This window comes from Festucalex cinctus, chromosome 3, assembly GCF_051991245.1.
Source record: "Festucalex cinctus isolate MCC-2025b chromosome 3, RoL_Fcin_1.0, whole genome shotgun sequence".
Lineage (NCBI taxonomy): Eukaryota > Metazoa > Chordata > Actinopteri > Syngnathiformes > Syngnathidae > Festucalex > Festucalex cinctus.
Genome location: NC_135413.1, coordinates 4,367,162 through 4,393,256, shown reverse-complemented (window position 1 = coordinate 4,393,256; position 26,095 = coordinate 4,367,162).

The following is a 26,095-nucleotide window of genomic DNA, read 5'->3' as shown; positions in this document are numbered from 1 at the left end:
CCTCTATCTCCGGGACGCAAAGCCACTGACTGCTAGCCAGTGCTAGTTGCAATTTAACCAGCACAGTACAACAGCTCTCGATGCTAGCAGGAAAAAAGCGCAACAACAATGCTATAACTGAACTGCACGCCTCCAGCGAGACCTGCGTTGCGTTCACTAACAGTCAGACATAATAGTGCTCAACATAAATGACAACCCCGCTTTGTTCATTACACTTCCTTTCCTCAAAAGTTCTCCGGGAAAAGGGCACTCATCGGGATTCGGCGATGAACTTGAACTGAACAATGACTGTTGACCACAGAACAAGCCAAGTAAGCCAATTTTGCGCATGCACGTTGTCAGATAGGCTGCGTGACCGACAGCTTTTTTTTCCATTCAAAAGCCGCACGTCCCGGAAACAACATTCACGGAACTAACACAATTGATTTCTCATTGTGTATGCGTGAAACAAACTGTCGACCTCCGCTCCCCGCGAGGAAAACAGGACAAAATATACAGGTATTTAAGACCAAAATAGTAGAACCACGGTATTGTATTTTAGAGGACACTGCCAGAAATATTTTCAATGATTTTATTTTGAAGAGGTCAGGACAGCGCCGCTTAATAGCTTACTATGACGGATCGCCACTGATTTAGAGTGTGTGCAATGCACGTTCAATTCAAACTTTGGTGACATTTTGCCAATGAAGTCATGTTATATGCTGCGATCACAACTTAAACTTCACTTCATTAGTGTTGGTGCCAGTCATTCATTATACATCGTTTGTCTTAAGAGAAAATAACCCTTACAGAACACCTGAACGTTATTTGGGGTTGATTAGAAGCACTTTAAATGGTGGCAGGTGTGTTCTGACTCCCATTTAACACGAGTTTAAATGTAGTTGGTGACTTATGATCTCAACCACTTTACGGCAAATCAAAGTGAATCACAAAGCAGAGAACCCGAGAGATTCCAAAAGTTTAAATAACAGGGCCCGGTTGTTCAAAACTCGGTCATAGCTTTAACCATTGGTTAAGTAGATTTAACCGACCGTTAACTTTAACGGCACTGTTATCTTGTTGTTCAAAACTCTGTTAACTTTAACCGGCTGTTAACTTTCTGTTAAAATTAACACACCTAAGGACCGCCGCTAACTTTTTAACAGTGTGGTTAACTACGTGTTCGTGGGTAATGCTGCCTTAATGATATCCACTGAGTGCACGAAAGAGAGTCTATCGAGGGCTTGACTTTGACGTTGGTGATTATTCTGATGAAGAGTTACGCACACGTTACCTCTTAGCAGTAATAAAATTCTAAGTCTCACGCTGAGTCAAAAGAGAAAGAATAAAAATTTGTTTTTTAAGGCAAGTTCTAAAAATAGACAGAAAGAAAACAAAAATAAAGATGAATTAAAAATAAATAAATGGCACAAAAACTCATAAATTACTTCAACAATTGACTGATTAATGTTTTCTTCGTCAGCAGAAAACTTTTTTTTCCCCTTCCGGGAATGCCAGTGGTCATTTGGATAGTATCCATTGCTTTTGCCGACCCGGAAGTAAACAAAAAGAGGAAATGTGGGATATATCGGTGCTAACCAGTGACGTATATGACACGGTTAACTTTGACGGTGCCGTTAACAAACGGCTTAACTTAACCATGTTTTGAACAACGCATATTTAGCGGCCGGTTAGTTAACGCGGGTTAAGAATTTAACCAGCGGTTAGGGGTTAAACAGTGGTTAAAATAACCGAAAATTGAACAACCGGGCCCAGGTAGATAGAAACAAAAACTACATAATCAAAACTAAAAGGCCGATGAATCTGCAAACAAAAGGAAAACTAACCAGAACCTAATCTACACAAGATTTGAAAATAAACTAGTGTTACATGCCAGAGAATGTTAGGATGGTTAGGATGTTTTAAGGAGGCAGGTAGAAAACGTGGAGGGCGAAAAATGGCAAATTTATTATGCCAAAAATAGAAAGCTCTCAAAAATATACAAAGACAATAATGTAACACAAAAAACGAACAAACAAACCAAAACAAAACTAAAGCAAAAGTGCTGCAGCAAGGTGGAGAGAGCTCCTCTTCAGCCGATTATTACCGTATTTTCCGCACTATAAGACGCATCTTCAATGTATCACATATTTTCAAACTTTTTCCATATATAAGGCGCACTGCAGTATAAGGCGCACCGCATCATAAGGCACAGCTTCAATGAATGACATATTTTAAAACTTTTTTCATATATAAGGCGCTACAGTAGAGGCTGGGGTTACGTTATGCATCCATTAGATGGTGCTGCGCTAAAGGGAATGTCAACAAAACAATCAGATAGGTCAGTCAAACTTTATTAATAGATTACAAACCAGCTTTCTGACTCCATTCACTCCCAAAATGAATAAACAACTGTTTTATTATTTTCTCTGAGGTAAAGTATTAGTATTAGCTAGCGATCCAAGATGGCGGGATCTTCTGCGCATGCACGTCACCGATCGTGCAGGGTCACCGATCGTGCAGGGTCACCGATACGGTCTTGAAAGCGAGACCTGTTGCGGCTCAATATTGATCCATATATAAGGCGCACTGGATTATAAGGTGCATGGTCAGCTTTTGAAAAAAATTGAGGCTTTTAGGTGCGCCTTATAGTGCGGAAAATACGGTATATAGGTGTCAAACTCATCAGCTCCCAGGTGCGGCAAATCAGGTGCAATCAGCTGAAAACTGCTAAGGCATGGCAAACCATTTTCACCGAGACCCGACCCAGGGCCGTAACACTAGGATATAATAAATTAATGAATAAATAACTTAATCAGGGTACCAGATGACAAGAAGTAAGTCCTACACGTAGCAGAACACAAAAACAGGAGACAACGGCAGTGACCCCGGGTTTACACCGGTTGCGGTGCGGCTGCGGTGCGGTGCGTCTTGACTGCGTGCTCCGGACGGGTCAATTTTTTGTCCAATCCACACCGGCTCCGCACAGCTGCGGTCCGGCAGCTCCGTCGCCGACCACTTCCCGCCGTGTCTCGCGTGACCGCGCGCGATCATGTGGCATTAAAAACAACGACAAACACACAGAAAGTCTGTGCTCAACAGAGAAGCAGAAAGAGAGGGGGACTTTTATTATTTTGTGGCTTTCTACCTCTCCTCGTCCATGTTCGCTGGTGTCTAAACCGTGAATGAGCACCTCGCACGTTAACTCCAGGCCCGTCTACGCCCACATCACGTTTTGCTAGCATGCTTGCGAAATAGGATCTGGCGAGTGTTTTATCTTGAAAGGTAACCGGAAATTTATTTTGAAACTGCGTCGGTCTTCCTGTCCCGCTCGATGTGTTTTGTGCTAGCTTGCCATTTGCCGGAGGCCTACCGCTGCGGCGTCCGGCAAAAATAGAAAATAGGTCTATCCTTGCGGAAGGCCTGCGGCACGCCGCAGCTGAGACGCAGTCGACACGCAACGCACCCGCAAGCGGTGTAAACTGCACCATTCGAATGAATGGAATCTAATTGCTTGTGTAACCCACCTATCAGGTTAAGTGAGGTAACAGGTAATGAATCTTTAAATTGTGATTTCACGAACTTGGACTAGCATCAGAAGAACCCAGATTCTTATGGAGCCATATGTTTGAGTAACAATAATGACACAACAAAGATTGGCAGTTGCGTAGCAACGCATGTATTGTTACAACATGAAAATAAACAATTGGTATGAAAAATAATAAAATCGTGAAAAAAATGTGCGCACCAAAAAAAAAACAAATCAGTCCCTTTAAACTCAAATCGTTGGGGCCCTTTTTCAAAGTCTTTAAAGTTCACTTGTCCTGTGTGACTGTCAAATCCAAGAATAAATCCAAAAGATGTATGAAATATTTGTCCTACCACGACCAACCGTCCAGCAGGAAATAGAAGTTGTGTTTGTGTGTGTTATCTCTCCTCAAAGGTGCTAGGGTTAGCTCGCCATCTAGATGAGATCCAGAATCGTTGACTGGTCCTTAGATTCGTCCGTATCAAAAAAAACCTGACCTAAAGACAGGGTCGCATTTGTATCAATCTACATTCAATACAAAATTACTAAAGCTTCAAATGTCAATACCATGCGCTACGTATTGTTCAAAACCTTGTAATTCACTCCAAATTCTTAGTTTCTTTTGTTGTACAACAGTTCAATATCAATAATCAACTAGAGCTGCGAGCAGCTATAAAGGGCCCTCGCAGCCCTGGCCACGTTGGGGTCCTTGCACGTTGGGGTACTGGCACGTTGGGGTACTGGCATATTGGAAGCAAAATTTCTTTGAAAATGGCATAATAAACGTTTACATGTAGAATATTTTTTTGCCAGTGTGTGTGTCAAGCTCAACGGGTTTTGGTGATTGTTAAGACCTGCAAAAATCAGCGTCCTTTTTTATTTTTAGGCAATGAGTTGCCCTGATTGGTATTTTTTTGTAAAAGTGTATATACACATCATCGCTCGTTGTACTCATTGCACAATGTTACTTTTATTGTCCAAAGGGGCAATCAAAAATGAATAAAACAAAATGGAAACGTACATACGTTTGGATCGGTGTGAAGCCAGTGAACAATTTGAGTGGTGGAAACTAAAAGAATATTCATAAATGACTTAGTTATCACACTTAGAATGAGTGTACATTTTTTGTACAAAATACCGTATGTGGGGTATTTTTTTTTTTTTTTTATATAAGCCTCAAGGGCTAGGTGGCGCTGTATTTATAACTGAATGTTGTCATAGAGATACCTTCAGGCCTTGATTATAAGCATACATGTCAAGTGTGGGATTTTTTTTTGGAGCATGTACCGTGGAGTTATTAAGCATATCCTTCATTCACGATATTGCTTTTAATGTCCATAGAGGCTATCAAAAATAAATAAAAATATATATATGTTTGGATAAGTCTGATGCCAGTGAACATTTTGAGTGGTGGAAACTAAAAAAATATTCATAAATGACTTAGTTATCACACTTAGAATGAGTGTACATTTTTTGTACAAAATACCGTATGTGGGGTATTTTTTTTTCATGCCTCAAGGGCTAGGTGGCGCTGCATATATAACTGAATGTTGTCATAGAGATAACTTCAGGCCTTGACGATAAACATACATGTCAAGTTTGGGATTTTTTGGAGCATGTACCGGGGAGTTATCAAGCATATCCTTTTTCATTGTGAAACACAAATTTTGATGCCCCGCCCTCATCATATAGTATTTCGAAAAGTCAAAATTTTTCCCCCTGTCGTTGGCTCAGGTCTTGACATGGTCCAGGCCAAGTCTTAACTCAGTCGGATGAAACGTGTAGGAGAAGTGGGCAAAAGTCTGCCCCCTGTGAATGTGCAAAAATCGTCAAAAATGGGACATTCAAAAATTCGTAGCTCACTTCCTGTTCATTTTAGCATATGGGTACAAGAGACTTTTTTGTAGGTCTTGGGCTCCCTCATACACTTAAAAATATTCGGCGTTCTTGCTTAAACGTACAACCGGGGCTGCTTCGTTAAAAATTTCGAGGGGGCGCTATTGAGTCATTTTTTTAAAAATAGCACAATCAACAATAAAATATTGCTCATTTTACCAGGCCAGATGTGTGTGCCAAGTTTCAGGAGTTTCTGTGCATGTTTAGACTCTCAAAACTGGCGTTGTTTTCTTGGCGAACAGCGCTTAGCCACGCCTACAGCAATTCGCGAAAACTCACAAACTTCGTGTTGTGACATCATGAAGGCCGAAACCCTCCTCTGAGCAAATATGAGGTAGGTCCAGTTAACGTGTTTGGAGAAAAACGTAGAAGAAAATTCGTAAGAAAAAAAATTGCCACTAGGTGGCGATATCAGTTAGATGAAATGTAAGTTAGTAGATGTCTTTAGAGCTGGACTCTCATCAAATGTGTGAAATTTTGAGAAGATAGGATCATCTCGGTCAAGTTAATGCAGCTTTTATTTTCACGAAAAATCTTCAGATTTTGCGTCACCGTAGCGGCCACGCCCTATGACGAAAAGTTACAATATTCGGTGTGGGGCATGATCAACATCTTAAGGCTTTTCTGACCAATTTTCAAATGGATCCCTTCAACAAGCTCAGCACAGTAGCTAAAAACGTAAAGTATGACATTTATTGTAACCACTAGGTGGCGCTATATGTATAACTGAATTTTGTCATATAGATGTTTTCAGGCTGTGACTATTACGTTGCCTGAGAAGTTTGAGATTTTTTGGAGCTTGAACATGGGAGTTATTAAGCATTTGCTCTTTCTGGACAAATGAAATTTTAAAGGCAATATTTGATGCTCCGCCCCCGTCGTATAGTATTTCGAAAAGGCAAGATGTTTTGCCCAGCTGTTCTCTTAGGTCTTGAGATGATAAATGCCAAGTTTGAAGTCAATTGGATGAAAAATGTTTGCAAAGGGGGAAAAAGCATGACCACAGTGAATGTGCCAAAATAGGCCAAAATTGGACATTAAAAAATTCATAGCTCACTTCCTGTACATTTTAGCTACATGGTCCCAATAGACTTTTTTGTGCGTCTCGGGGTGCTACACGTGCCTGCCAATTTTCGTTGCTCTAGCTCAAACGTGTCGGGCTTGGTTTTTATTTTTCTACGCTAGGGGGCGCTATAGAGTCGCGTTGTTATAACGACTTCATAATATCAAATTTTTCGCCGGACCTGAGGAGTGTGCAAAGTTTGGTGAGTTTTCGTGAATATTTAGGTACCCAAAATCGCGATTGTTTGCGGAGAATAAAGAAGAAGAAGAATAATAATAATAATAATAATAATAATAATAATAATAATAATAATAATAATTTTTACAAAAACAATAGGGACCTCGCAGCGGTCGCTGCTCGGGCCCTAATTACAAAAAGTAAACACATTGAGTTAAATGTGTTGCAAATTGAAATGCTTCCAAAACCAGTAATTCACAGTAGGATTTGATCAAATATCATAGTAGGTAACCATAGACATCCACATATTGTTACATCACTAAGTGGTATAAATTGTCCAGAACATCACACATAAAGCTTATTAAAATTAAATTGACAAAATGTAAATAATATCACATTTCCATATGAAGTCAGCTTCGATAAGAGAGTTCAAAACACTAGCGTACTTAATTACTCTTCTTATATTATAGGCCTTCTAATATAATGAAGAGTTGTACTAAAAATTCACCTCTTTATCTGCATCAGTTCACAGTTGGAAATACACAAATTCACTCACAGCAATCACATTATAAAACAAAACACATACAAAAGATTCCTCTTTCGTTTGGCAACTGAAAATGTAATTTACTCTACTTCACAGCTTGTTTTATACAGTTAACTTGTTTCAACAGACTATGAGCAATGGCGAATGGGTGTCTCAGTAGCAAGACGCATTGCTCACCGTTGTCATATGCGTCGAAGGCTGGGCGCCGTCGAACGCTCTCACCACGTAAAAAAGAAAAATGGAGTGAAGAAAAAAAAAAGTTCTCCAGTGTACAGTACTGACTCCGGTCCAACCAGCTCTCGAACTAGCTACTGCTCAAAACTGTATTCACTAACAGTAAGCAACAGTAAGCGTGTCTCAATAAATTTTGTCACAAAATAAAGCTTACAAAAACTTTCTACTTGTCTCGCTGCTTCACCTCTTCGTAACTGCGTCACATCACCCGCGATGTAAAAGAGGAAGTAAGAGGGCGGAAGCGCGCCTAAACTGACCTCTCAATCCATAGGCTGAACGTGACCTATGTTGCTTCTGATTGGTTGAGGCCATGGGGGGGCCTTCAAGTGCACTTGTAAAAATTAATTTTACAATACAAATATTAATTCAATTATTATCGTTCTCTTTTCAGTTTGTTTTAAACATAAATGTTATATCTTCATTACTCTATTTTCTCAGTCTCTATAAAAAGTAGATTTTACTTCTTAACTTAATTTTGTACCTGGGTTACACCTGCGTCGCCGGAACGCACCGCAACCGCACCGCAACCGCATCCGGTGTAAACCCGGGGTGAGCAATGTGATATCATCATCTGGCACTGTCCTTCAGCTATGTTGCACCTAAATACCCTGCTGATAGTCATGGGCAGCAGGTGTGCCACATGAGGTTCCATCCACAAGCAGTCGTCCCGGAAACAGCAGTGAGAAAGAAAGAAAGAAAGAAAGAAAGAAAGAAAGAAAGAAAGAAAGAAAGAAAGAAAGAAAGAAACAGCAGAAAGGCAGAGAACAGACACATGACAGCCACATTCTGTGTGCACAAGTGTGCAACCACATTATCTCAGGTATTTATTTTTACTTAGCCTTTGGATTTATTTATTTATTTTTTTTAACTGTCCTGTTCAGCTGTAAGATAATGCAGAATGGTGGATTATATACCTTGTCCTGCTGGAACAGTTTTGCAGTAGGGCACAGGAGTTTGAAATACTCCCTTTTTAATTGTTTATATGTGATTTTTATTGGGGGGGGGAAAAAAAGCAGCCAGACAGAAAACAGTTTGAGGGTAAAGAGACATAACTCCATGGGGATTACGAAAAGAAATTACAGCGGAACCGTAGTGATACTACAAGTAATGTTACAAACGTGTCGCATTCTTATTTGTGGCTGATTCACGAGCACCACAGACGTGTGGTGGACACAGACATTTTAGTCATACATATTTGATCAACGAGCATCAAATCCTCTGAAACATTATAGAAATCAATGCATTCATATTACTATTATTACCATTTGACCATTATTAGATTTTTAAAAAATAATCCTAATGTGCGGCAAAGCTCATGGGGAGGACAAAAATGAGCAAGGGATTTCAAAATCTTGTCAGGATTCCGTGACTGTACAATCCAGATCAATGTAGATGAAGACAAAAAATATTACTTTATGCATCACTCACTCGGATGCCCCACTGTGGTATGTATTCTCTTTTGATTTTTAATGATGGAAAAGGAAGGATAAGGAGGGAAGGAAAGGATAAGGAAAGTTTAATATAGTTTTTCGATAGTTTTTCATTGTATGTTTGTAATGAGATGGTTAAGTATGCCTTTGTAGTAGTGAGCGCTTAAAGAAAAGTTTATTTTAACAATGTATGCTGTGGCTTGTGTAGCGACTACCAATATGCTTGACACGACGAGAGGAGGTAGGACTCAGACGCAGGTATAAAGTTGGCCAACAAGGCTGCAGCTTTAATGACAGGAAACTCAAATCGCCTCTTAAAGAGGGAAAAAAGGCTGAACAAAAAGAGCTCCAAACTGGAGATACCAAAAGGGCACTCAAAAACAGGGACAACAGAAAGCGCTCCACTAGGGAGGAAAACAAGGGGCAAACTAAGGGCGCAAGACAAGGCAAGGCAAAGCATAAAACAAGGACTGTGGTACGAGGGCTGTGAGGACGCTTCCATGCACTGAGATGTGACACTTCGGCAACTGAGGGGAGAATGCAAGTGGCTTTTATTGTCTGGGTTGATTGGTAGCAGGTGGTGATGATCATGGGTGGGGACCGGTAATCAGTGAACTGCAGGAAGGGCAAGTGACCTGGGGTGAGAGGGGAATCAGAATTTCAGGGTAAAACAGGAAACATGGTTGTAAAAATAAAAGCATGGGCCGTCACGCCGGTGGCGGCGTGACAGTACCCCCCCCCCCCCCTCCCCCCAACGGCCGGCTCTTGACGGCCCTTCAACACAAAGTCCAAAAACAAGGGCGGGCGGAAGGGGGCACGGAGGTGGGAACACGGCCCACCCATCCGTCCCAGACAAAAAGGTAGTTCAGGAGGGCGTCCACGACGCCAGACGAGAGTCCCGTCGGGACCGTTCAGGATGTTCCTGACAAAACTTCTTTTTTGTTTAACGAAGAATCAGATTCGGAAAGTACCACGGGAATCTCGTGGACCGGTTTGACTTGGTAGACTTGGCAAGGTGTGGCAAACGTGGCAGACTTGCCGTGGCAGGCTTGGCAGACCTGACGAGGCGTGGCAGGCTTGGCAGACTTGGCGTGGCAGGCTTGGCAGACTTGGCGAGGCGTGGCAGACTTGGCGAGGCGTGGCATGCTTGGCGAGGCGTGGCAGGCTTGGCGAGGCGTGGCAGGCTTGGCCGACCTGGTGTGGTATGGTAGGCTTTGGCTTTGACGGCTTTGGCTTTGACGGCTTTGGCTTGGGCGGCGTGATGCAGAGACTTGGCGTGACTTGATGCAGAGACTTGGCGTGACATGATGCAGAAACTTGGCGTGGCTCAGGGTCTTGGCGCTGCGTCCGGCGAGGCTCGGGGGCTTGAGGCGGTGCCTGGCGAGGCTCGGGAACGAGAGGTTCAAGAGTCAACTGGTTGACTGCGGCTGAGACTGCACTGGTCGCTGATTGGTCCAAGACGTGATCCATACAGTCCTTTCCCCATTCCAGTACGTTCCCGGAGTTCCAGTCGATTCGGGGGTTGTGTTGACGTAGCCAAGGGTGTCCCAGAACCAAGGTGGGTGACGAAGCTTGGATTACATGTAAACGGAGGTTATCGATGTGTTGTCCAATTCGTGCTTCTAGGGGTTCGGTGATATGGGTGATGCAAAAGAGTTCCTTGCCATTAAGCGCTCTGGCCTGGACGGTTAGGGGAAGGGGTTCGGTGGTGGCCCGTAGCTGTTTCACGAGGCCCCAGTCCATGAGGCTCTCGTCGGAACCAGAGTCGATGAGGGCTGGCAGGTCTATGGTCATAGCATGGTGGCTTATCCGGACTTGCGTGATTCTTTGAGTCTTAGCAGGACGGGATGACGGGAAACTCACCGGTGGACCTCTCTTCATGGTGCAAGATCCCACCAGATGACCAAGTTCACCACAGTAGTAGCAGCGGCCTTCTTGGCGGCGACGCTGTCGCTCCTCGATGGTTAGCTGGGTCCGACCAAGCTGCATGGGTTCCTCGTCATTTCCACTGACCTCCCTTGCGGTGGATGACTGGGGAAATGCATATCTTGAAGACTCACTTGCCAGTGGATGCTGGAGGGGTCCCGAACCAGGTATCCTTTGGAGTCCGCTGCTCTGCTTGAGCTCCCGCCTCCGATGATCAGTGCGGATGGCAAGCGAAATCAATGAGTCCAGGTTGCCGGGTAAATCACTTGGAAGCAAGAGTTCCTGCATGGAGGTTGTGAGCCCCTTCAAAAAGTGGTCAAAGAGAGCTGTGTCGTTCCAGCCACTCTTGGCTGCTAGAGTTCGGAATCGGATGGCGTAATCATTAACCGATTCTCTGCCTTGTCTGAGATAGCTGAGTTCTCGCGTCTTCTCTCGATCCATGTTGACTGGATCAAAAACTTGGCGGAGAGTCATGCAAAACCCGGCTGCGGTTGAGCAGGTCGGGGAGTTTCGTGCCCATTCCGCGGTGGCCCAGTCCCTGGCTCGTCCAGTCAGGTGCGAGATCATGAAGGCCACGCGGGAACGGTCTGTTGGAAAGGCCTGTGGTGAAAGTTCAAAATGGATATCGCATTCAGTCAGGAATGCCTGGCAGTGTCCTGGTTCTCCCGAGTAACGCTCCGGGGGAGCCAGTCTCAGACCTACTCCGGCCAATGCTGGAGTTGTGGTCGGTGGTTCAGCGGTGGTTTCCTGTCTCGTGGCGGGTAGCGTGGAGTGTTGCAGGTGGCTCATCAGCCCCTGCACCTGTCCAGCAAGTTCACCTATCCGGGTGGCCATGGCTTGCTGGATCTCCTCCAGGTGCGACAAGCGAGTGGCCTGCCTCCGCAGTGCAGCCTCCAACTTATCTGCTGAGTCCATGCTGGCCGAAGTGTACTGACACGACGAGAGGAGGTAGGACTCAGACGCAGGTATAAAGTTGGCCAACAAGGCTGCAGCTTTAATGACAGGAAACTCCAATCGCCTCTTAAAGACGGAAAAAAGGCTGAACAAAAAGAGCTCCAAACTGGAGATACCAAAAGGGCACTCAAAAACAGGGACAACAGAAAGCGCTCCACTAGGGAGGAAAACAAGGGGCAAACTAAGGGCGCAAGACAAGGCAAGGCAAAGCATAAAACAAGGACTGTGGTACGAGGGCTGTGAGGACGCTTCCATGCACTGAGATGTGACACTTCGGCAACTGAGGGGAGAATGCAAGTGGCTTTTATTGTCTGGGTTGATTGGTAGCAAGTGGTGATGATCATGGGTGGGGACCGGTAATCAGTGAACTGCAGGAAGGGCAAGTGACCTGGGGTGAGAGGGGAATCAGAATTTCAGGGTAAAACAGTAAACATGGTTGTAAAAATAAAAGCATGGGCCGTCACGCCGGTGGCGGCGTGACAATGCTCATATTACACATACAGCTGATGCATAACTTAGCTTACCTAAACTATGTCCTATGTGGTGTCAGAATAACTTTCAGCCCAAGCTTTCAGGGATTTTGAAGAGCTGAAATTTTGAATGAGTTGTTTTTCTTTGGTGCAGCATTTCTTGACAAATGAGACCTGTCTCCTACCCGACGATGGCCAGTGCTACACTGGACAACTTAGGACATATGAGCAAAAAGATGCACAAATCTGGAGCAGAAAAATGATGATCACAAATCTCACACTGAGACAGATGCATTATAAGATTGTTCCTTCAGAAGTAGATTTTTTAAGAAGACACATGTAACTTTAGACCAACTGAAATTGTGCAATGCAATGGAAGTTCATCTACACATGGAAAAAATTGTTGGTACCCCTGTGTTAATGAAAAAAGAGAAAGATATTAATAATAATAATAATAATAATAGCAACATCAACAAATGGTGGTACCCCAATTAGAGATCAAAAATATTTTGACCATAGGGACATGTTCAACCAAGGTGAGTCCTCTAGTTAGCATGACTTATGTCTTCAAACTTGTCGGCCTAATGGGGAACCGCACGATATACGTCACTACACTTAATTAATATTCATGAGTCTAGTGAGGGTCAAACTCGGTGGGCTAGTCATGCTCGATGGATGTAAATGGTCTACTAGTGAGATGTCTACTGTGCTAAATATACAAATTCTGTCTGAGAATGATATCCCTGGTTCCAAATTCACTGGTATAGACGTCGAAGAACAATACTGATGTTCAGCTGAAGACACAACTTGAGTGTAGAGGGCTGAAAAAGATGAGGAAAAGAGCCACCCCTCAAAACATGGTCCTACGCAACTGACACTGACATTCTCCAGTTTCCACAAGCAAGCCTTCCTTTACCACCATATGCCCTGTCTGTCATATCTGGTTGTCTTACGTCTTTGATAGTTGTTGGAGGTAAATTTCTATTGCTTTCTTTTTTGTGTGTATGTGTGTAGTGCGTGTGTGTGCGGGTGTGTGTCTCTTGGGCACAACCATAAACACTCGCTATACCTCAATTCTTTCAATTATTATATCATTCCCGATTATAAACCCATTTCCTTAATTCAGAAAAGGCCCTACAGATACATTTTCATATATGTTACAGCTGCACAAAAGGCAAAAAAAATATTTTTTTTAATCAGGCGGTAAGCAAGACAGTTCCGTTCAACAGTGGCAACGCCATGTTTGCATTTTTCCTCATCATTCATTGTTGTCGTCCAGCAGTTGGGGTAGTGCCAAAAGCGAAACAAAAAAAATACATCAAAATAAAGACAATCGCTCACCACTTCTGGACGGCGGTGGCCGGCAAGGGTAGGATTGTCATCTAGAAGCATGCATGCATGCATGCAGGGCCGGCGCTAGCTATTTTGGTGCCCTAAGCATAAATGTTTTGTGGTGCCCCCCCCCACACACACACACACTCCGTCCACACACCCCATCACCCCTCCCCTGGTAGAAATGAACTGATCTGAGTATTTGTCAGTTTTGCTTTATTAAACAAAATTACTTGTAAGTAGGGCTGGGTTTGAAATATCGATAAATCTCTATCATATCGATACACCTTTTCATATCCCAATATTGATACATAAAACCATGTATCAATATATCCCCCCCCCCCCCCCCCCATTTTTGTCAATTTATTTACACAGCCTGTGCTGTGGTTGTAATTTATTTAAATGATTTATTGTTTTTATCAGGCCATATTAAATGAAACAGATTAATGTAACTGCAATGGATTCAATTCCTAATGTAAATATTCATATTCTTACTAATGCATTAAATTAGAGCAAGAAGTTTCTACTCTTTGCAGCATTGGTACTTTTGACTGTCTAAAATATGTGCTGCATGAATTCCTCAACTGAATCGAAAATCGTTGTGAATCATGAATTGAATCGGGCCCTTGTGAATCGAATTAAATCAATTCTGGAAATCTGAATAGATACCCAGCCCTACTTGTAAGTGTCAATTGTAACGATTATCGGCCGGTTGTAACTTTTTGCAACCTCAGTTCCAAAGGAATTGAGCTCCTGTGGCCTGAACATGCCACTGTGGGGGGTGGGGAGCACAAGAACATCCCCCACAAACAGCCACACATGCTCTGACTGACATGCGCACGCGCACACACACACAAATCAGGACAGTAAAAGCCTTCTTAGAAACTTGACTTTCTTATTTTGCAACAGAACAATGAATTATGAAATGTTATGTTTGCCATTTGTGAAATGTTGACTCCATGAAATGTCATGAAAATGTTCCATTGCAGTGGCAGATTCTCCACTAAACTTTCATGTGTATGCACGTTTTAACAGTGTAAGCTAGGTAACATTTTATTTGAGGTATTCAATTGTACGTGTTGCATTGGTTGAATTCTGACCTTAGAATCTTAACACACATGGGATCCAGATTCAATCTGATTAGTCTTCCAAAATCCTCCCCCAGCCGGTAACTTTCCACTTTGGTCACCAGACCCCTGGTGTGGAGGCCGCCGCCTTCCCAATTTAAAAGCACGCTCCCTGCGTGCTGCTCCCTCTCTTCCGCTGCTCTTTGGCTCCCGCTTCTTCGCTGCTCCTTGGCTCCTTCCTGGTCTCCATCGGCGCGGCTGCCAGACAAAGGGCTAGCCCAGCTAGCTTAACCTCCAGCACACAGCAACGCACAGAAGCCATCGCGTGTTGCGACAGGCGCAGCGAAACACGCTGCTTTTGGTCCCTGCACAAGGCTCAAACGGATGGTGCCTTTCCAGGCACACTAGGCCTCAACCAAAAAAGGGCCCTTCCCAGCCAGCAGGTTGACCCCGTGACGCTCAGTTGGCCAGCCGGACGACCTGTCTCTCCCTCTCCTGAACTGAACCTTCTTCATCCCTTCTTCAAACGAGCTTGGCGAGTCTCCATCCAGGGTCCTGCTTCTGAGACCAACCCCCTCTGTAAGTGCAACTTTGCAGGCCTTCGCCCTAGTACAAATTGGTGCAAACTAGGTTGATTGTGGGTCCCATGTTGGTTTGATTTAAGAAATCCATCACCTTGGCTAAGACCGTTTCTTTTTTTCTTCTTTTCTTCTCCTTTGATTATTTTTATTATTTTAGTTCTCGTTTCATTGCCTATCATAGTAGTTAGTTTTGCTTCTTTAAATTCTAAGTAGATTATCCCACCTAGGTTAGAGAATAAACGTGCACAAAACTCAACCCCTGGTTTACTGTGTGTGTGTTTCAACAATTTATAGTGACCTCTAAGCTGAACAAAGAACTCACAAAATTGTAGTAAGGGCACAACCTTCATTTTAATGACTGATTCAACGAGGTTCTCATCTGTTATCCTGATAAAATTATCAAAAAGAGATGTGGTGCTCCGCAGGCAAGCTCAACTTAATTTAAATATTAAGTTTGAGTCTCCTTCAATTAATGAGCCAATTGATTATTAATTTAATAATTAACAATTATTGATTTAATAATTAATTGGACCGATTTCCCTTACATAATGGTGCCCCGTGTGAGGCCAATTTACGTTACATATTTTGTGAAACACACACATGTAACAATCCAAAAACAGCTTAGTGCAGCGTGTTCTTCTGGGAAAATTTCAGCTCGTTTCCATAGCAACCTAACTAAAACTTTATGCCAGAGCCAATCCGCTGTATAAAAGCAGTGTATTTGAAGCACTAAATAACAGTCTAACGACTAGTTATTGAGAAGAGAATGAATTTGTCGACTATGTGAATGTTACACACAAAAAAGTGGAAGAGTAACGATCACATTTTTTTTATTGCATGCAAAACTTTTAGGCCTGGGAATGTTTTTTCTAACTCGTCACGAATTCTGATTGGGTTAAAAATATATTCCAAACCTCACGTGGCGCAATCAGCTTAGCTACCTGATTACGTTACAAGCCTTTAGGCTGAGGAAATAGTCTAGTGCACGAAATTCTGCATTCAGACCACCATTTGAGTCACAGCACACTTCTCAAGGTGTTAAGTTGACTCCCTTTTGTTGGGTTTAGCGTAAGGCACATGGTGCTAAAACTGCTAGCCTTTTGTGTAAAACACACGTGTTAAGATCCGCCATCTTTGGAGGCGTATCCTTAACTTAACTGGGATTCAGGTAACCACCCCTTGAAACCAGTCGACCAATAAACTAATTTGAGGGGCGGGCCCAACGGCCAGACTTCCAAGTCGCTCCTCATTTGGCTGTGGCCTCCAAGAGAGGATCACGTCTCACCACGTGACCCCCCACTGAGAGCCCAGTCTCTGCCAAATTGTAGCACTGAACAACTAGTTATACAGTTCGCTTAAATTGTTGAAATTAGATTTCCATCTGATTAACACTAAAGTGTACTGTTTGCTTAATACTCATATTGCTACACGGCCAGCTGCCAAACTACAGCTAGTATAGTTGACTCCTGCTTTCTAGCAACTCACGTGTGTAGAGGGACACATCACAGCCCCCTCCCCCCGTGAGCCTACTGTCTGCCTTCTTCAACATCGCATTCAAAGCACTTTATAATTTAAATAATCAAGTTACCGTGATTTGAAACTAATCGAGGGATTTAAACTACTACTGTACCGTCCTAATCTATGATTCTTACTGGATTTAAGACAATTTAACATCACGTGTCTTCGCCACTCTTAAACGTTACATTATAATATTTTTCCTACTCCTGTTTCACCAAGTGTTAACACTGAGTTTAGGGTTAATATTTTTGTACGTTTTGCACTTTTAGTCTTCATTAATTCCGTCGTGTTTAATGAATTAACACCGTCTTACAGTAAGTAGTAGTTTTTCCCTTTCCCCTCGACGCGAGTCCTTACAGGATACTAGCATCGCGATATAAACCCATGGGAATTAAAACGTTTCCGTGGTTTGCGCTCCTTGATTTATTTAAATTATAATTATTAGTGTCTTCTTGATAATTCGGCGTCAGTGCCGCGCATAACAACACGCGCGATTATCCGTAAGGAGTGAATTTAACGTGTTTGACAGATTGACAGCTGGCGACATACGCACGCGCAACTTCCGGTGACGTGCCATTCATTGACAAAGTTTACGTTAGCTGCGTCTCGCTAACAACTTTGCTTGCCAAGTGCTACGATTTTAAAACGTGTGCAAGGTATTTAAACACTCGTTTTAAGACACATTCTGTGTCACTTACGAGCGACGGAGTTGTTTTGTCTATGCGGTAAAGTCATAAAACTTTATTGATCGAACAAAAGTATGACTCTATACTACACACAGGAGCCTCGTTGCGTTTTAAACGCCGACGGCGTCCTCCTGTGGCTATTCACGGTACCGCAGTCGAGGAACTTTTGCTAACAAAATTAAAACGCTTGATAACTTTAATTATTGACTTACCAAAGAGTTTGTTGAAATAATTAACCACCATTTTCAAGTACTTAATTTTGTTTTAATTAAAAGCAACACTCAACCAGTAGTGTATAGCTTTTCTCGTTGTAGTAAAAGTGTTTACCCAATTTTTAGGCACTTTTGGAAACCTCTATTGAATTAAATGTAATTTTAATTTAATGTGACTGTCCTTAGTAGACTTTTGTTTCCTAAAACCTGTAACCTCAAATGTATGCTGTGGTTAATAGTAATTTAGCAGACTAAATTGCTTAACACAATACTTTGTTGAGGGTCCTCAATTATTTAATGCATTGCCATTTAAAATAATTGGTAACATATTTGGATACCATCCTTTAATCTGTGCCTTAATAATTTTGGTAAAACATTTTGAATCAAGTAATTGAGCCTAAAAAGCTCATCTTTAAGCATTTTCAGCATTGTCTAATTGGCTAACAATTAGTCCTTCCAAATTGAGTGAAGTGAGCTTACACATATCTTTGATATCATAACGCTACTTTTAACCATGGATGCTTTGCAAAATGCCCTTGCGACCGTGACTAACAATCTCATTCCAGGCTATGCCAACGCGACAGCCAGCGCTAGCGCAGAGATTCTTGACACCAACATTGCGCAACTCGTTTGCGACGCTCAACAAGGGTCGTTAACCCACGAAGATGTGGCACAAATCCTCAGCCGACTAATGGTGAATTTAGTGGCTAGGTGGAAATTGAGTGACCATGAACTCGAACAAGTGAAAAGCGTTCTGACAGCAGAACAGCAAATTCATGCCCAAGTTAGCAGCAAGCTAACCGAGTTGGAAGCATGGTTGCATGAATCTGACCGCGTGGACTTGGGAAACCAAGTTACAAAATTGACACAGGAACTCAAAGTGAGTACACAAACTGCCCGCACGCATGAACAAAATTGGCATAATGCCACATCTGAAATTCGTGAGCTAAAAGAATGCATTGTAGAACTATCAAATCAGCCCACTGAAGCCCATTGGATTGATCTCCAAACTGAGCATGAATTTGACAAGTACTTGCTAGCTCTCGCGAATGATGAAATTGCGGAATTAACTCAAAAGATTAGACTTTTGAAAAATGAACGCATTGAAGGAAAAAGGCAGACGTTTCGTTTGAAATCTGAGTTGATGGCAAGGGAAGAAAAACTCCGGCGATTGCAGCATCCATCCTTCAACACTGGCCGGGATGACGAGTCATCCCATGCTGAACCGAAATTACAGCAAGTCCCACAAGGTAACACCAGGTGTCCATTGACGCCGTCCCAAACCACTGCTTTGGAGGTCCCCGTTCAGGACCTGTCTCAGGTGAACTCTCCTTTGCATTTTGATCCACTTGTGGTGCACGCACCTGTTCCTTCGTCAGACGCTGCCACGTTGTCTGATGTGCTGCAGACTTCTGCTGCAAATCTTGGACCTGCTTCTCAGCCACCTGTGCCACTTCCGGTTCCCACTCGCTCCATGGCAAGCACTTCTCCAATTGCCGCTCAACACACACGGGGGCCCCCTCCCTCTGCAGTGTCACTGAGAGGAGCAAGCTCACCTGTCTCTGTGTTTCCACCAAGAAGCACACTTCTTGTTTCGGCACCCCCGCTAGGCGCCACGCCTTCTTGTGCGTCTCCAGTTGCTGCCAACCTTCCTTCTCCTGCTCAACAAGCAGATGCTTCTTCACCTCATCATGTGGCGCAACCAGGCATGTCTACAAAAGAGTTAGACACGATTGCCAAGCACATTCAGAAATTTCAGCCAAAACAAGATTGCTCTGATAACACTTCTGTGTACCTCAAAGACCTTGATTTTCATTTGAGGAGATTCCCACAGGCAACAACGGAAGACAAGATTTACCTCATGAAATTGACGTCAACTCGAGAAGTAAGTGATTGGATCGACCGCCAGCCGATCCACATCTTGAATGATTATCGAGCACTGTGTCACGCATTGTCTCGTGAATTTGATGGCCCAGTATCAGCAATGAGCTTTCTTGCTGCCTGGTCAGTAAAACAAGGCCGAAAGGAATCACCCAGCCTGTATTATAGTCGCCTGCGCAAGGCATACTTTGGGCATCGTAACGAACCCAACATGGAAGAACAGGTAGAATTCAAAACACTATTTTTGAACAACCTCCACCCAAACACAAGCCGCCTCTTGGGCGTGACAACTTGTCCTCGCACGCTAAGTAGCCTCGAGCTACGTGAACTTGCATCCAAGGCCTTTGTGTTTTCACGCGAAAACGCTGCTAAATCAGTGGAATCCTCTGTTTACCATGTTGCAGGTGGTTCAGACGAGGTTGAACGACAGTCCGAATCACAGCAAAGCGACGATGACATCGCCGCTTCCCCATCAAATCCTGCACAACGGCCTCAAAATGGTTCTCATCAGCAGCACCAGTACGGCCGCAGTGCACCTGCGAGGTTGAGTCATAGCTCCAGCCGTGGTTGTGGACGGGAGAAACCCTTTGCGAAAACAAAACCTCGCAAAAAGAAACCTCCCCGCACAAATAGTCCTCAGGAGCCCCCATCCACGTCAGGTGACTCCTCAATTGACAGCAACATCTGGACAAAAGTTCTTGATGGGCTGCGCAAATTGTCCAACGACAGTCAGCCGACAGCCATCAATGAGCCAGAGGTGTCGGACAACACCGTTCTTTCAGTCCAACTGGATCCAGCACCTTCTTTGCCTTCTGCCAGTGCACCTGTTACCGAGTCGAATCAACCATTCAAACAGCTCTTAGGTAACCTCAAGATTAAAGGTGCATCACGTAAGTTCTATTTGAGGACGACACTTGAACAAACATTAGACTATGACGCTTTGGTTGATCCTGGCGCTGACATTACAGTAATGTCCAACACGCTCTTCAACCAACTTCAAGCCATGCTGAAGAACAGTGGCCGGACGCTCCGCGTCAACCACTGCTCATTGGAGATCGGTGCATTTGCACTGACTAACACCCATCTGGACTCCATGGCAACGTTACACTGGACGATTGGACCACACAAATTGGTCCACCCTGTGTACGTGTCTGCTGTGGAATCAGTCCCGCTCCTCATTGGTCAAGATCTGCTGGGCCGCTTCAAGCCCCTGATAGATTACGACCGACGCAAAATCTGGTCACAGGTGCGGCAGCCTCTGCCAGCAGCACCGCTGACCAAAACTGCCAATTGTTATGCGGTAAGCCTAACAGAGACTTCTTGTGAACCTGTTCGGAGTGTACAAAACTCACACCAGGACTCTCACCCAGCTCAAGGGGGGACCATGCCTGTTGTCCCCGAGATGCCCTCAAGAGGTCACCTTCGCAACACCAGCTCTCCCCTCGGCCAAGTTGAACGTCCCACTCAGGGTGTGCAACTCTGCCACCTTACGGAACGCGACTTGGATTGCACCTCTGAGCTACGTATGACACAAATTGAGGCCGTTGTCCTCACTTTTGAAGCAAACCATTCAGCTTCACCGCGGACTTTGAACTTGAAATCGCACTTGAAATTGTCATCGAACAACCCAAACAACACAGTGGTTGTTCTTTGCAATCTGCTTGGCGCATTGTGCCTATTTCTGAGCAATTTGTTACCCACCCTGCCCACCCTTGCAATGCAGATGGTGCGCGCCACTGCCCTGCCATTCACTGCCCCCGCTTTCGCGCCTGCAGTACTTCTTTTGGGCCACACGTTGTCAGCCTTTGTGCTCAACAACACTTATCTGATTTCAATGAACTTGCAGTCCATTGTTCTACTCTTGCTTTTGCTCATTGTGTGGCTCACCGCCGCCGCGTGCCTTCCTCGTTCGCCTGTCGACGGCTCACCTGTTCATGCCAAGACATTCACTTTTGGTGGTCACCTTTTGCTTCCTGTCATGGGCTTTCTTCTTGCTCCTCCGTGGACCGCACATCTCTGCCGTTCGTGGCTCCACGTAGCCGAAGGGGGGGTCATGACATCATACGCCCATGACATGACACATAGCTGTCAAAGGGAGGTCATCACAACAGGACTGGACCAGCCAATCAGGTCCAACCTCCATGACCTCACTTCCTTGGTTACAATTGAGGGACGAACCTCGCCCATCTTTGTTGACCATCATCAGCAGGTACAAGATACACTTGTGATTCTTCCTGTGGTTCATCCTCAAGATGACTTGGAGCTTTTGGCTCCCACCCATCAGGCACCTATGGGTGCATTTGCCTTTCCAACTGATGCAGGACCCAAATGGTCCCTTTCCAAACAGTGGTTTCAGACACCCTGGCGCCTAATGGCTAACACATTTTTGCTGCTGCTGTGTATGAATGCGCTAACGACATATTTAAAGTGGCTAGGGCCAAACCTAACCGCCATAACGCCATTGAATAGCCAATTAAATTTGTGCTTCACCCATTCGCACACCTGCACTCATACGTATGACACCATGTGCATAAACAAACTTCCTAGAAAGTGTACAGTGACTCAAATAAACTTCAGCAGACTCCCCAAACGACTAAAGCGATTGGTAAGAAATGTGCTTTTAGCTACTGCTTTTATTAGCTTCTTATTTAAAATAAGAACCTTAACTGCTAACGCTGTTAGTCCAAACACCGTTAACTTGAAAATGGCGAAACACGCGAGTCACGACCAAGATTCCTTTTGCCTAACAACGCGTAGCAAACAAATTACCAATCTACCGTCTCCCGACAAAACAAACAAAAGGACTACGCTAGTCCTCAATCTGCCTAGCATCACGCTAAGCTGAACCAAACTAACCACAAGACTTTGTTTCTTCCCGGTGTCCCAACCAGAGCACGCTCACACGCAAGGTGTGACCGCGCGGAGACTTGACATGCTGCACTAATCTGTTTGATACATCAACAGCTCAGTTGTGAGAACGTCTTCTCGGCCTGCATGCTCCCTTAATACAGCTTTCTTTTGCCCTAGAAAGACCCAAAGTCATAGTAAGAACCGAAAGTGCCCCCTTTCAATCACATTGACATGACATTCCTACACAGGCCTCTAGACAACTATTGGACTTCTATTTTTCACTCTCATGTTCTGCTCCTGTTGCGTCTGTTACTTTCCCCTTCCACTCTATACACGACACGTAGTGTAGACCTAGAGGGAAAGATAACATCATAGCCAACTGCTGAGTCTAGCTTTAGCAAAGGGAGGGGAGGGGTGGGTTTGCACCAACTTTGTACTCTGGTAACTGCATTGTTGTGCTTCACCTGTCCACCTGCCGATGCCACGTCTAGAAGTGCCGACCGAAACGTTCTGTCGAAGAACGTTTCCATCGCCAAAGGGAGGATCTGTAACGATTATCGGCCGGTTGTAACTTTTTGCAACCTCAGTTCCAAAGGAATTGAGCTCCTGTGGCCTGAACATGCCACTGTGGGGGTTGGGGAGCACAAGAACATCCCCCACAAACAGCCACACATGCTCTGACTGACATGCGCACGCGCACACACACACAAATCAGGACAGTAAAAGCCTTCTTAGAAACTTGACTTTCTTATTTTGCAACAGAACAATGAATTATGAAATGTTATGTTTGCCATTTGTGAAATGTTGACTCCATGAAATGTCATGAAAATGTTCCATTGCAGTGGCAGATTCTCCACTAAACTTTCATGTGTATGCACGTTTTAACAGTGTAAGCTAGGTAACATTTTATTTGAGGTATTCAATTGTACGTGTTGCATTGGTTGAATTCTGACCTTAGAATCTTAACACACATGGGATCCAGATTCAATCTGATTAGTCTTCCAAAATCCTCCCCCAGCTGGTAACTTTCCACTTTGGTCACCAGACCCCTGGTGTGGAGGCCGCCGCCTTCCCAATTTAAAAGCACGCTCCCTGCGTGCTGCTCCCTCTCTTCCGCTGCTCTTTGGCTCCCGCTTCTTCGCTGCTCCTTGGCTCCTTCCTGGTCTCCATCGGCGCGGCTGCCAGACAAAGGGCTAGCCCAGCTAGCTTAACCTCCAGCACACGGCAACGCACAGAAGCCATCGCGTGTTGCGACAGGCGCAGCGAAACACGCTGCTTTTGGTCCCTGCACAAGGCTCAAACGGATGGTGCCTTTCCAGGCACACTAGGCCTCAACCAAAAAAGGGCCCTTCCCAGCCAGCAGGTTGACCCCGTGACGCTCAGTTGGCCAGCCGGACGACCTGTCTCTCCCTCTCCTGAACTGAACCTTCTTCATCCCTTCTTCAAACGAGCTTGGCGAGTCTCCATCCAGGGTCCTGCTTCTGAGACCAACCCCCTCTGTAAGTGCAACTTTGCAGGCCTTCGCCCTAGTACAAATTGGTGCAAACTAGGTTGATTGTGGGTCCCATGTTGGTTTGATTTAAGAAATCCATCACCTTGGCTAAGACCGTTTCTTTTTTTCTTCTCCTTTGATTATTTTTATTATTTTAGTTCTCGTTTCATTGCCTATCATAGTAGTTAGTTTTGCTTCTTTAAATTCTAAGTAGATTATCCCACCTAGGTTAGAGAATAAACGTGCACAAAACTCAACCCCCGGTTTACTGTGTGTGTGTTTCAACAATTTATAGTGACCTCTAAGCTGAACAAAGAACTCACAAAATTGTAGTAAGGGCACAACCTTCATTTTAATGACTGATTCAACGAGGTTCTCATCTGTTATCCTGATAAAATTATCAAAAAGAGATGTGGTGCTCCGCAGGCAAGCTCAACTTAATTTAAATATTAAGTTTGAGTCTCCTTCAATTAATGAGCCAATTGATTATTAATTTAATAATTAACAATTATTGATTTAATAATTAATTGGACCGATTTCCCTTACACAATGTTGAAGTTTTAAAAATGTTCACAAAAATAAGTGATAAATAATAAGTCTTTCTAAAACTAACAATGACACCAAATACTCAAATAATTAAATCTAAATGAATTAAAATAAAACTCAATGCCACTACTATTAACAAATAAACATCTGGAAATAAACAAAGTGCAAGCAAGTTAGTAGAGGCCCTACAGAGGCACATGTCTCCATTTCTGGGCTGCAAAATCGGCTATATGTGTAATGACTCGATAGAGTCGATAAAGAACAGATCCCAAAAACGCAGGCTCAGAGGAGGAAAACAATCTCGATTTATTTGTTTGGATAAACCGATGGAACAAGGCTTGCTCGCAGGCAAGTCAACGAGATCTACAAAAGTGCTCTTGCGCACATGCAAAGAACACGGAGGTAACACAAAACACTTGCAAAAGGCAAGGACTAGAAAAACTCAAAACACTTGCAACCGGCAAGGACTACTCGGAATGGACACGGAATCAAACAACACGGAAATACAAACAAAAGGCGACGCGGAAATACACACGTGAATACAACTTAACTAAGGACGACAGCAGATTCAAAAAACTTTACCAACTGGAGAACGTGGAGAACACTTGGACACAATGGTGAGCAAATAATAATCCGACAGCTGGCTGTTGCTTGTCGGAGTCCTTTTATAGTCCTGATTGCCAACTCGATGCAGGTGCGGGGCTGGTGAACGCCCCCCTTGTAATTGGCACTGAAACACATACACAAGAGCACAACAGGGCTGAGAACCGAACCATGACAATATGACAGCTTTTGTGCAATTTCCGCATTTATGAAATGCTCCTTGAACATATTGAAGCATTGATCCTGTATTCAGAAATACAAGACAATATTCAGGGATTCTACAATGAAATATGGTTTTGAACCAACCATGGTACAAACATTTTCTAAATTGATTAGGATTATGGTATTGTGCAGGCCTATATTTAAAACACAGGTACATGAAAATTTTAATAATCTACCTTTTTAGAGAAGGACTGATAGGGCACTATCTAAAAATTCTGGACATAATGTTAAAACTATGAATATGAAATGAGGAAATCTACTTTGCCTTAAGATGATTATTATTATTATTATTTTCAAATTACACTTTCACCAGTACATTCCGCTCTTGGCCGTTCCATATGAAACAGTATTGTCTCGTCACATTCCATTTAACATACCGTATAATGAACGTGCTGGTCACAACCATTCCTCTGCGGCGGTTTGGAGTGTTTTTGTTTTGTTTGTTTGTTTTTGCTAACTGTGGTCATGTAAACGTAGCTGCTACAAAATAAACAAACAAATTGTCATTGTCATACCTGCAAGTGACGCGCGAGCATCACCTCGTTTTTTCTTTTCCTCTTTTCTGCCCCCAATTCTTGATGCCTTTTTGATGACATGTCCAGATATCCAAGAATAAACTTCTGCCAAATTTGCGATTGAAGCATAAAGTGCACCCCACCCCCCTCCCCCTTTCCCTAGTAGTTTGCTTCGTTGGAGCAAAAGTGCACCCCGCCCCCCTCCCCCTTTCCTTAGTTTGCTCCGTTGGAGCAAAAGTGCACCCCGCAGCCCTCCCCCTTTCCCTAATAGGAGCAAACTACTAGGGGAGGGGGGGGCACCAACGTAGACCAGCGATACCGCTCGTCCAGTAAATAATGCTACGTTATTTTTTGTATTTATTAACATGCTTTACAAGCTTTTATTTTA